A 13,867-nucleotide genomic window follows, 5' to 3' on the forward strand; every position below is an offset into this window, starting at 1 on the left:
AAAACTCTCCGATTTTTTTCAAATTTTGTCCGAAGGTAGGGTTTGTTGCGCTGATTACGGAAATGTATAATTTTCAACGGTTGCGGATCTGGTTCGCCGGTTATTCGACCCGAAAGGCCAAATTTAAAAACCGGGTTATACCCGGTTCTACTGAACCGATTACTGCAAAGTGGATATCGTTTGAAAGCTTACGGAAGTATCTAACACATAGTGCCGTTACTTTAACCGGTTCGCCTCATAATGTACTTACGCTGCTAATTTTTTATTGACCTTTAGATCGGGATATCTCGAAAATGGTAAGTCTTTTTTAAGAATCATAAGGACCAATCTTGTAGACAATTATTGAATCTACAACTTTTACTTTAGTGGGCTTTTGCTAGATATTACCGTTTTTGAGAAAATTAAAAAAAACTGAATAATGCCTCCAAAAATGACCTTTGACCCCGAATAACTTGTTTTGCACATATGGGATCGATGGGGACTTTAGGACATTGCTTCTAATGGCCAACCTAGCTCTCCACCAAAATTCAGCTTTGTGGGATTTTTGCTATTTCCCCCTTATACGCATGTCTATTTTGACCGGACTATTAGTCAGATTAGTGAAAACCTGCACATATTTTCGGTGGATACAAATAATTTTGTAAAAAGGTTACCCTTTCAACAATAGAAAAAATGTTAGATCTTCATTCAAAACATTTTTTAATAAAATTTTGCTATATCGTCGGTGTCATGCTCCAGTATACCATACGCCATTTTTGACATTTTGAGATAAAGGTACCTTACAAGGTTTTGAAACATGCTCTTTCAGATTTTTTAGTCGGTTTTTCTCTATCACTTATAGATTCCGAGATATTCAGATGCCAATATGTTCCATGTCCGCCTTGCGACACCGAAAAGTTTATCATTTTGTTCCATATCCATAAAGCCTGGCGTATGGAACTAAGCAACTGAGAACTTTTTAGTTCCATATCCATGTCGTGTGGCGTTATGGAACAAAAAGAGACAAAAACGAATTGTTCCGCACCAATTTTTTCAAGTTGCGAATAATGTGGGCGTATGGAACAAATTGTTTTAAAGGACTTGGTTTAAAAACTGAAGAATAATAGTTTTTAAATCTAAATATTTTTAAATATTGTGCCGTTATATGAAACTAAATTTATTTTCGCTTAATTTTAACGCCTCCTCCTAAAACAAAACATGTAAGATAAACTAAACAAAAAATCGCGATTCTCAAAGTGACAAGTGGCAACGCCTTGAATAAATGTAACGGAAGCATTTAAAAAAGGTATCTAATGTATTTCTCTCTCATACCAATGTTTTATTTAACCCCCTGAATTTCCGGTTCTCAGTAGCACTTCACGTTAGGAAGGTGGAACACAATTGACAATTGGTGAAACGTGACATAACGTGTTCCATGTGAAGCAAACTGCCAAAAACACGAAAAAAGAACCCATGGAACAAATCAGCAACTTTTTGCAATTGTAAAAATTTGCCATAACTTCTAGACTATAACAGATATCTGACTAAAATCAACTTTTGCTATATTCTTTGAGTTTAGTCAATTAGAATTGTGCTTTTAAAGTATTGAATTTTTGCACCACGTTCACATTAACTTGAGTTTTTCTTGAATCAGGAAAATGGCGTATGGAACACTTAAGCATGAGACCGACGATATGTCTCAGAATACACCAAAACTAACTTAAACCCAGGAATTTGCTGTCAAATATTTTGCGCGAAATATCCACAAAAGGTAGAAAAAAAACTGTAGAATATTCTTCGAGAAGCATGAATATAGATGTTGTACACAGACATTCTTCATAAAAGAGAAACATTTGTTATTTATTTTTGATTAAAAATATGTTTTGACAACGAATGAATACAAATATCAGTCTGTATTATTGATGAAGATTATTTTTGTTTCCCCAAATATTGTTACGTTCTTAGCCCAAGGTGCTGTCCCCTTTTATAAAAAAGTAAAATTAACATTCACATTCATTAACAGCTCTGTTCCAGAACTAAAAAGTTTTTAAAAATTTTTACCACTTTTACACATTTTGCGTTCCCGTACACAAAATTTATATGAAAATCGTTTACGACTTTTACAACTTTTACGACTTTTACCACTTTATAAAGTACGGGATTAGGCCATATTATATATACATATCGTCACCATAAATGCCCGAAGACGTAACCCACAAAACCAAAACTTTACAGGAGAAGCAAAAAACGTTATAAAATTAAAAATTATTTTATGGAATACTAATCTTATGAAGACGAGTATATGGGATGTTATCGATCATATTCGGAGGGAAATAAGTAGTGAAACCAAAACCGCTGAAGTGCTTAGTTTTGAGATCCTCCATTACAACAAAATCTGCAATATTATCCCATTTTCCGAAATGCCATTTCTTGAATAGCATCGTTGTTTTTGAACGAAGAATCTTCAAATTTTGCCAGAGCATGTATGTTAGCTTTATGTATCAGATTATGTCAAAAACGAATTTCGATTTTCATGTCGGTTACGTCTTCGGGCATTTATGGTGACGATAAGTATTTGTTTTTAGCAGCTTTAACCGAAAACTGTCAAAGAAACGGCGAAATAAATAATAGCACCACTTACATTTTCTATATAAAAAGAGACATAAAATTGGAAATTTTTTTTTTTGCATTTAAACATTTGTTTGACTTTCTGAAGATTAATTCCCATTTTTTGGATATTCCAACATTAGAAAATTGGATGCTTTAAATTAAAATAGGTCGTGAAAGGGCATCCCAAAATAATGAAGAAATTCTGTGTTGATGGCAAAATTTTACAGATAAGTTGGCAGACTTGTTTGAAACTCTAAGAAAATGATTCATTCATAACTGCAATGAAAAAATACATAAAAATACCTAAAGAAATGGAATTATATGCCCCTTGTTCGTAATACCATGTTCATACCAGTACTTTAATTATAACATGGTACATACTTCATACCAACATAGTTAATTTTTTGTTTTTATGTGTTTGTTGATTTTAAAGGAAGTTTCAAACAAAGGACATCCAAAACTAGTTGATACGAGCAGGAAAAATATTTTTTCTTTCCTTCAAACATCTATTTTATGTTATATTCTATTCTTTTCATTCATGTTTTCTATTTTTTTTTTCTTAAAATTGTGATGTTTTTCAACACATTTTTTAAATTTTCTTTTATCAAAATCAACGAATGTATACTACTCGTTCCACCGTTTAAGCCTTTACCTAATTAACTGCGTGTTGCGTGTGCGTTCAAAAAAACAAAAACAAAATACATGTGTTTGTTTTTGTTTTCAATTTGAAATACATGTATTTTGTTTTTGTATTTTTGAACGCACACGCAACACGCAGTTAATTAGGTAAAGGCTTTACGTTTCATTCTTGTTTTGTAGATTTTCTGAAAATCTTGTTGTTTTTCATAAATTTTTAAAATTTTGTATTTGGTCTATCATAATTAATTTATTATTATTATTAATTAAAGTGTTTTATTTAACTTGGTGTGTGTTTAGTTCAAATCTGGTAACTCATTTTTAACACGGTTGCAGTTGACCAATCGAACTAAAACTTTGCACAATTCTCAGATTTGGATGACAATACACGAATATGAAATCAAAACCAATATTGGTCCATTTTTACACTGTTTTACAGTGTTTTATCTAATTTGCTTTTCAAATCTGGTAACTCATTTTTCACGTAGTTGCAGTTTACCAATCGAACTTAAAATTTGCACACTTTTTAGATTTGGATGACAATACATGAATATGAAATCAAAACTAATATTGGTCCATTCTTACAGTGTTTTTACGGTGTCTAACTTGACCCCCTTTTAAAATATGGTAACTGATTTTTAGCACGGTTGCAGTTGACCAATCGAACTAACACTTTGCACATTTTTCAGATTTAGATGACAATACATGAATATGAAACCAAAACCAATATGGGTCCATTTTTTCCTATAGCCTCCATATAACGGTACCACCCGACTTCTGGTATTTTGAGGATTTTGTCTTCATTTTTAGCCCGAATTTGCTGTAACTTGGCTTTTGGAGTTCTCAATAATCCAGGAACTTCACCACTAAAAATTGTGGACGCAGGTCAAGGTTTAATATAGCATCCATATAATTGTACCACCCAATTTTTAATCTACATTTTCTGCTCAAATGGACTGTAATTCGGCATTTGGGGATCTCAGTGGTCAAAAAATGTATTTACTAAAAAGTTAAAAATAAAAAATAATTTAAAAAAATTAAGTTTCAGTGTTTTATTTAGAAATGCACTTAAAACTAAAAAATAATTTGTCGCTTAGCCTCAATATATATATTCTTTCTCATGATAGAATCTCTCAAATAAAACGCTGGCCGTTTAATTTTGCCACCATTCATAATTTAAATGCATGCGTTTTATTTGAGAGATTCTATCATGAGAAAGAATATATATATTGAGGCTAAGCGACAAATTATTTTTTAGTTTTAAGTGCATTTCTAAATAAAACACTGAAACTTAATTTTTTTAAATTATTTTTTTTTTCGATAAATACTCTCGTTTTTGTAGAAGGTGGTGCTATTATTTTTTGGCAGCTGTAAATGCTTTGTTCCAGAACCTGCAAGAAGCTACTATTTTTTACTACGAAAATTTTTTTCCTTTATGTTATCGAAAAAATAGTAAAAATTAGTAGATTCTTGCAGTGCTGGACCAGACCAAAAGTTTGTCAAGGAATTGTCATACCAACAATTAGAGTTATGCCATGTTCATACTGACGGTAATTCGCTCTCTATTCATTGTCCGATCCCAAATTATGTTTTAATTACTTAATTTTCCATACAAAATTTTCAGAGCGAAGAACGATTTCTGTAGATTGTTCAATTTAAATTACTCTCCGAACGATAAAATATGTCCATCTCTAACAAATGAGAGGATTTATCGAGATAAATTAATTTTGGCAGACAAAATTTAAAAATTTATGAAAAACGCCAACATTTTGAGAAAAACTGCAAAACATGAATAAAAAGCAGACGGTGCAACCATTAGTATACATTCAAACCATAAACGCAAATCGCATGCACGTTAAGGTAGAATTAGACGTGACATAGCCATAACGCCATAACCATAGAAAACCAAAACCCAATTGGTTTCTTATGGCTATGCCATCATGATACAAAAGAAGGTAGCAGCAACTGCCGTTTTTTGGTAATAACCCAGCAAAAATCCTCATTACAAACCTCCTTTCCCACCCATTATTTTAACAAGGGCATGTCGCGCGAAATATCTGGTTATTTTGTAACCACTGAAATAAGTAGTCAGAATCTTCTCAGTATCTACATATTTCAGTGGTTACCATCTTACTTTTTCAGTACTTACAAAATAACCACATATTTCGCGCGACATGCCCTTGTTAAAATAATGGGTGGGAAAGGAGGTTTGTAATGAGGATTTTTGCTGGGAAGATGCCAAAATTTGACATAAATTCAATGCAATTGACACATTATGTAACCATCAGCTGGGCTGATAATGCTACCTTCTTATTGTATCATGTATGCCATTATGTTATGTTACTACTAATCGTATATATTGATTTCCATACCCAGCAAAATTTTCGATACCAAGTGCAAGTGAAATGGAATGCCATTTTTTAGCATCTTCACTCATTCTTTTCACAAGAGCGTGACCCCCAAAAGATGCAATTCATTTTCAGATCCTTATTGATTTGTCCTAACAACTGATTTGTCCTGACAGCTGATGACGGATGTTCTCCGAGGACCGCATGCACACGATACTTGTTTATTGCATCTGCGACTGCATTTATGTGAATGCTAGCTATTTAAACATGTTTCATAGGATTGTTGATCTAGGGGTTCTTTTTATAACGTTGGACTTCTCTTTCTAGATCATGAAGATCCCCCTGGCATCGACCACGATATTTAACACTGTTCTATACTGCGTCGTCCATGTGGTGAACAGAGTGGCCGCAGATTTATTGGCGGAATTATTGGGACTTCCTAGCATAATACATCTTATATAGCTGTAAAGGTATTTAGATAAATAAAAGAAAAGATACATATGTATAAATAAAAACACAAAATGCATCTCTATTGCATCGATGGAATGGGTTCAAATGCTGATGAAAATATCGGATTTTTCATGATTTCATTTGAACCAATGCAAATCGTGCCATCTCATCGAACCACTTCCATAAAATTTTGCTGGGATAGGCTTGGTTCAATCAGCTGATTTATATGGCCTTATGGCGTTATGGTTGTGTCACGTCTAATTCTACCTTTATATCGTTGCAATTTATTTATTTTTATGTCAATTAATCCACCAAACGATGAAGACAGAAAGAAAGATTCGTGGAACTGTTTCGGTCTCGGAACTAAATTTCAGGTTCTTTTACATAAATTAGTTGGTCGACTTGTTGAAGCCAACTCTGAATGTACAAATAAAGCTAAAATCAATAATAACATGTAATGAAAGGTGTCGAATTATTGTTTTCTTTTATTTTTTTATTATTTGAAAATCACGACATTTTATCTTGCTTTATATGATATTATTGATTTTGGTTGTTTGGTTCTTTTATAAAATTGTAAAAACAATTTCAATGTAGTATATCTTATCACTTCTGGAACAGGTCATATATTAATCCCAATTTCAATCTCCCCACCACTATGTGAGGGGGGTGTTATAAGATGATTTTGGTCTAAAGTTGTTGCAATGGTAAAGCAATTAAATTAATCCTCATTGACTCAACATTTTTTATTGTTAACTTATTACTTTTCTTTAGGATGCTGAAACGTCATCATTGAATGACGTTTTACAAAAAACAAAGGTCTTGTGCATACAACACAACCTAGAAGGATGCTATCAAGAATAATAAACTGACGATGAATATGATGGTGATGGCCAAATCGACACCTCCAAATAATAGTATGCTAAGTCTAAAAAGTGAGTTTTGCAGGAGAAGTTCTCAAAGTTTGGAAATTTTTTTGAACTTCAGTACTATGCTAAGTCAATATTTGTTTATAACTTCTGTTCGGATTGTCCGATTATTACCAAAATTTGACAGAATTTAAGTTAAAGGACGTTAAATATAAAAATGTAAAGAACTTGAAAACATGCTAAGTCGACTTAGAATACTATTGTTTGGAGGCTTTGAAATAATGCAGGTAGTTACAGAAAACATATCAAATATAGGAACTGTAATTAACTGTAATGTATTAAATATAAAAACTCGATTTAATGATAATATATCAAACTAGCAGACCCCGGGCCGCGTTGCTGGCCCGTCGTAATGAGTTTTAATTCAAAAGTAGGTATTTTCTACCTCACTTATTCGGTCCATCCATAAGTTTAACAAATACACCGATTATAAAATAATAGGCCCCGAAATTCGTCTACAAATATATAGCATTTTGGACCACGGGACATTCCTGAATATTTTCTGAAAATTAGGTTCAGTAGTTTTGGAAAAATAATGTTTTGAAAAGAGTGTGCGTGGTCATCAGTTTTCAAGATATAACATATTAAAAAAAGTGGGCCTGGTCCGGTCCTAGTTTGCACACAACTTCATTGCCTACCAAAATGTATGCTGAAACCGATATAATCATAAGTTTGGCTTATACATATAGCGTTTAACAGAAATGCATGGGGAAGGTACCCCACATAACAACGGCAAACATTGAGCTTTTGCTGCAAATTTTATAGAAATCTCTTCAGTAGTATTTGAGTTATGACATACTAAAAAAACAGGCTTGGTCGGGCCTATAGGCCCCAAAGAAGTACCTAGATTGTAGATTAATCCGTAAATTTTTATTCCGATACATACATAATTTTTGCAAATATAACGTTTTTTTTTAAATATCGCATAGGGGAGGTACCCCGCCCCCTCTGGAATTCAATAAAATATGTAACCTGTTTTCGGGGGCGTGGTAAACTATTTTTTCCAAAAAACCCAAGTTGGGTTATGACAGCATTTGATTTTGATTCATAAAGGTAAGGCGTTTTTTTTTTAAATATGCCCTCTTCAAAATTCAAGAAAATATGCCTGTACATTCCCTGACATTTTCACGAATATCGGTTCAGTAGTTTTGTAGATGTAACATATTTTAAAAAGTGGGTATGGTCAAGTCTGTGGTTCCTAAAAAAGTGGGTAAGGTCGGAGACACAACCACAATTGTCTCGCAAATTAACTTCCAAATAGATACATTCGTAATTATTGTAAATATAACATTTTTAAAAAAGAAGGGTATAGGGGAAGTTCCCCGCCCTTTCCGAAATTCAACTGAATTTGTAGCCTATTTTAAGCGGGGATCATCTCTGTACATTCCCTGGCAATTTCGGTTCAGAAGAAAATCGGTTCAGAAGTTTTTGTAGAAATTATAAAAATAGAAAATTGAAAAATGTGGGCGTAAAAGTGGGAATGGTCAAATTTTCTTTGCATAAAAACCCAAGTCGAAAATCGGTCCAGCCGTTCTCAAGTGATGCCATTACCAACGAACGATATTTGATTTTTATTTATAAAGATTTAAAAGTTTAGACAAATCGCGATTTTCTTGAAAATCCCCTGTAGATATAACCTAATTAGAAAGTGAGCGTGGTCGGATCTTAAGTCACGAAATAAGTACGTAAGGTTGGAGACACAATCGCCATTGACTCTCAAATAAATTCCCAAACCGATACATTCGTATTTGTTGCAAATATTGCATTTTTACAAAAATAGGGCATAGGGGAGGTTCCTGCCCGATCCGAAAGTCAAAAAATATGTAGCCTATTTTTATCGGTGACCAACCCTGTACATTCGCTGAAAGTTTAAGGAAAATCGATTTAGTAGTTTCGTAGATATAACATATTTAAAAAAGAGGGCGTTGTCCAGTCTTAATGCCCCAAATAAGCACGTAAGGTCGGAGACACAATCGCCATTGACTCGGAAATTAATTTTCAAGGCGATACATGTAATTGTAATTGTTGCAAATATTGCATTTTTACAAAAATGGGGCATAGGGGAGGTACCCCGCCCGATCCGAAATTCAACCAAATATGTAGCCTATTTCAACCGGGGGCCATCACTCTACGTTCCCTGCAAATTTCAGGAAAATCTTTTGAGTAGTTCCGTAGATATAACATATTTATAAAAGTGGGCGTAAAAGTGGGCGTGGCCAATTTCTCTTTGCATAAAAACCTAAACTGGACTATGACTAACATTTCCACAAAAAATTATCCAAATCGCTCTAGCCGTTTTCAACTGATTCAATTACCAACAAACGACAATTGAGTTTTATATATAAAGATGTAGATACTGCAAATAACGATAATATATCAAATATAAATACTTATGATAAGACTATAATTAACGATATGCAAACAAGAATTATGGATCAATTCTAATAAACCCAATTCAAAGAAGCGAATAAATGACAGCGTTAATATAGATGAATTGACCGTCTTAATTGTGAATTTGTTAGCAATCAGTCTCGTGATAATATGCGTTTTCCATCGGTCCCTGCTGGAGTTTGTGATGGTTTTGGTTTCAGATCAGTTTGTTGTAGTGATGTTATGGAAGCTTTTAGATTGATAAAATCAAATGCAGTAGAATATGATGATTTTAATTTGAAATTTCTGAAGTTAGTTTTACCGTATGTCTTAGTTTATGTTGTGCAAGTTGTCTATACTATCATACCTACGTCCGTATTTCCCGAGGATTAGAAAATAGCAAAGGTTGTCCCCATCCCTAAGAACAATGAAGCTGGTGAACTTAGGTCAATATCAATCATGCCAATTCTGTCAAAAGTGATAGAGCATCTTATGAAGAAGCAAATTATGGCCTACTTGGATAATAGCTCTTTATTGCATGATAATCAGTACGGATTCCGATGCACCACCTCTTTGCTGATTGGATTAACAGACAACATAAGGAAGAGAATTAGTGACGGCGGTTGTTGTGTGCTATTGTCGCTTGACCTTGAAAAGGCATTCGACAAAATTAACCATGCTGCTTTTGTTGAAAAACTTTTTGAACGTTTTAAGTTTCGTCTGCGTGTATGCTAATATATTCGTATTTATGTGGTAGGAAACAGTCCCAGTTGGAAATTGAATCTGCGATGACCATTTCATCAACGAAAAAAATCGAATTTGTCTTTATACAAGATAATGTCACCGAATTTGTCACTCTTGTGTGTGCGCTGAGTGACATTGCCTTGCAATGTGTCATGCATAAACTAAATTTTTTACCACGAACATCTCCAAAGTGCAAACAAATAGAACAAAAAATATTTTTTTTATGTTTTGACGGCAGTGATCATTTCTTGTTAAACATTTGAAGTGTTAAGATCAACGCGGGTGCTAAATTGGTAATTTAAAAAAGAGTGAAATAAAAGTGTGAAGAGTGATTTTGTAAAAATTTGGTAAGTAATATCAAAACATATTTTGTAATATATATTATTATATGTTATCATACATTATTATATATTATTTTATTCTTTGTAATGGCATCGATTCGATCTTTACAAAGGGAAATTTCCAAAACAAAAAAAGTATACATTGAAAGACTTTGGGGAAAACATGTAAATGATAAGAACCTGACTCAATCTGAACCAAGTAATAATGCTGACAGTAATATTGAAGATTCTCTAGCAGATAATTGTGTCGCTAGCTCAACATTGCGCGAAAAATTAAGACAAATTTTTATTAAACATAATGTCAGCAGAAGTTTGGGAGATGATATACTTCAAACACTGTATGATGAAAATTTAAATGTCCCCTGTACTTCAAAACAACTTTTAAGTGTTGAAAGATCGCCAATAATTCTTCGTAATGTTAATCCTGGTCAATACCTACATTTTGGCATTGAAACGCAGGTATTAAAACTAGGAGATCTATTGAAGGAGACGAATGAAATAGTTTTAGATGTAGGGATAGACGGACTACCATTATTTAAAAGTAGTTCGGTTGCACTATGGCCTATATTAGGGAAAATTTGTAACCTAAGTGCTCATTGTGTTTTCCTCATTGGGGTTTATTGTGGGAACAAAAAACCTGTGTGTATTAATTCATATCTTCATGATTTTACCCTAGAAATTACAAAATTATTTGAGAACGGAATAATATACAATGAAACTACAATTAAATTCACATTAAGAGTATTTATTTGCGATGCTCCAGCGGGAGCCTTCGTAAAAGGCTGCATGGGACATAATTCTTTCCATGGCTGTAGCCGCTGCTTACAGATCGGTCGAAGGGTGAATAATGTAACAGTTTTTTCTAAGGCGGCTGCAGAAAAGAGAACTGACCTGTCGTTTAGAAATAGAATAAATCCACAGCATCACACTAAGCGGTTTAGAACAATGACATCTGATTTAGAAAATGCTGGAGTTAATATGGTGAGTCAATTTCCAATTGATGTTATGCACGCCATTGATTTGGGGGTAATGAAGAAGATCTTAAACATTTTAGTAGAGAAAATTAGCACTAAAGACAGAGAATGTTTGTCCCTTAGTTTATTGTCGATGTACAGTTATATTCCACAAGAATTTGCGCGTAAGCCACGAAGTTTAGAGGAACTAAACAGGTGGAAAGCGGCAGAATATAGGCAATTTCTTCTATACACAGGAGTTGTTGTTCTTAAGGACATATTGAACGAGGATACATATTACCACTTTCTTTTGCTTCACTGCGCATATAGACTTTTATGTTGTCCATACAGTTTTAAAAATAATATTAACGCTGCAGAAACTTTATTTCAAGATTTCGTTAAGTTTTTTGATAACATATATGGGGAAAAAGCTGTGACATATAACGTTCATTCTTTGTTGCATATATGCGAATGTGTAAATGAACATGGTCTTATAACAGAGTTTTCAGCTTATGACTTTGAAAACTATATGCAATCAATTAAGAAATGTGTTAAAAAAAATCATCAAATACTTCAACAAATTCGAAATAAATTCGAAGATAAAACAATAATAGTCCCAAAACATACTTTAAAAAATTACAATAAGCGTATTGGAAGATTAATTTCAATTAATAACACCAACTGCTACATCGCCCCTAACAACCTTATTATGCTTCAAAGTAAAGATTCCTTGAGTTCAATTGTAAAAGTAACTAAAATTATAGACAATGTGGTGCATGGCCTAAAAATTATTAATACACAGAACTTTTTCTCACTACCAATGCCCTCAATGCAGTTGGGTATTTCACTTATCGAAAATTTAGACGAGGCTAGAGAGGAAATAGTGATCGATGTGGATATGATTAAGTGTAAAATGATGTACCTTCCATATAAAGACAAATTTATAGCTCTGCCAATGTTACACAACTGCGTATAAATTATTTATACAAGACGTATTTTCTACTTTTTATCTTTATTTATTTACAATCTTTAATAAATTAGTTTACTCATCAAAATACACCTATATTCCTAGATTAACCAGCAATGGATAAAATTTCTAAAGACATTGAAAGCATAAAAAACCAATTAAAATGTATCCCAAAAATAGAAGACGGATTGAGACGTATCATAGAAGTGCAGAAGAACTGGTAAACGTATATGCTGAAATAAAGGTTTTGCTTCATCGAAATACACTATTGTATGAAGCAAATCACACATATTTTCCTGTTCCATCGGAGGATAAATTGAAGGAGTTAGATGGTATTTTGGCCACGGATGATGGTGACATTGTAAGTATTTAAAAATGCTTTATATAATATCTTATTTTAAAATATTTCATTATTTTTTTTAGATAAATGTCATGAGAAAAATACTGAAATCTTCCATGAAAAATCTGGACAAAATATTGGGAAAAAATATAGTTACATCATTTAACTATAACGGATCAAAAGATAAAAAATCTTTAAAAACATATGGACATTTCTTGAACGCCTTATATGGTAAGATTTTTTTAATATATTTAGCTAAAAATACGTTGATATTTTTCTATTTATATTTGTCTACAGAGTCTGTCAAAACGGAAGGATTTACATACGAACAATTTGTGTGCGAATTAAGAAGTTCCCTTAAGAGGCTAAAAAACACCATTAACAAAAAAAATTCAAGAACAAGAAATTCAAGATCATCATCGAAGTTCGAATCATAATTTTCAACTTATTCTAATGAACAATCTATTTTATTATATATGCTTTTATGTTTTAAAGACTGAATGAATATATTTATTCATCTATTTTATTTTAACAATTTCATTTATTTATTTATTTTTAAGTTGTTGTGTTAAAGACTGAAGTAATTTATTTTTTAGTTAATTTAAAAACTGTATACATTTGAATGTACCTAATTTATTGAATAGTTTCTTAAAACTATATACAAATGGAGTTTCTAGTTTGTTTTAAATACAAATTATAATAAAAATAAAAAAATATTTGTAAAAATGTCTTTTATAATGTCACTAAAGACAACAAAGGTGACAATTGGAATAATATTGTCATCAAGGACAACGTTTGAGACAAAGTGGTCCATGTATTCATGAACGACAAGGTATAATCCAATGTCCATTATATCGTCGTTGAAGACCAATCCGCTTACCTTGTCGCTCAACTTGTCGTGCACGACTTTTGCGACATTTGTGTGAAAATGTCGTCAATGATCATAAAGGGCTGTCGTCGAGCCGTCTTCAATGGATTTGGGACACCTTTGAAGACACATTGCAGACAATTTCCAACTGGGGTATGTCGATGGTCAGACTAGCAAGGCTTCTTGAAACCATTTTCGTTAAAGTTTCTTTTCAAGTTTCGTTAGTGTCCACACACGTTAACGTGAAATTTAAGATTTTTGCGTGTCCTCTTTATTTTACCATTCGCGTTTGTTGTGTTTCTCATACCAATTAAAACAAAACAAACATAAATAAA

This window comes from Musca autumnalis, unplaced genomic scaffold (genome assembly GCF_047663935.1).
Source record: "Musca autumnalis isolate F117 unplaced genomic scaffold, ASM4766393v1 scaffold_2, whole genome shotgun sequence".
Taxonomy (NCBI): domain Eukaryota; kingdom Metazoa; phylum Arthropoda; class Insecta; order Diptera; family Muscidae; genus Musca; species Musca autumnalis.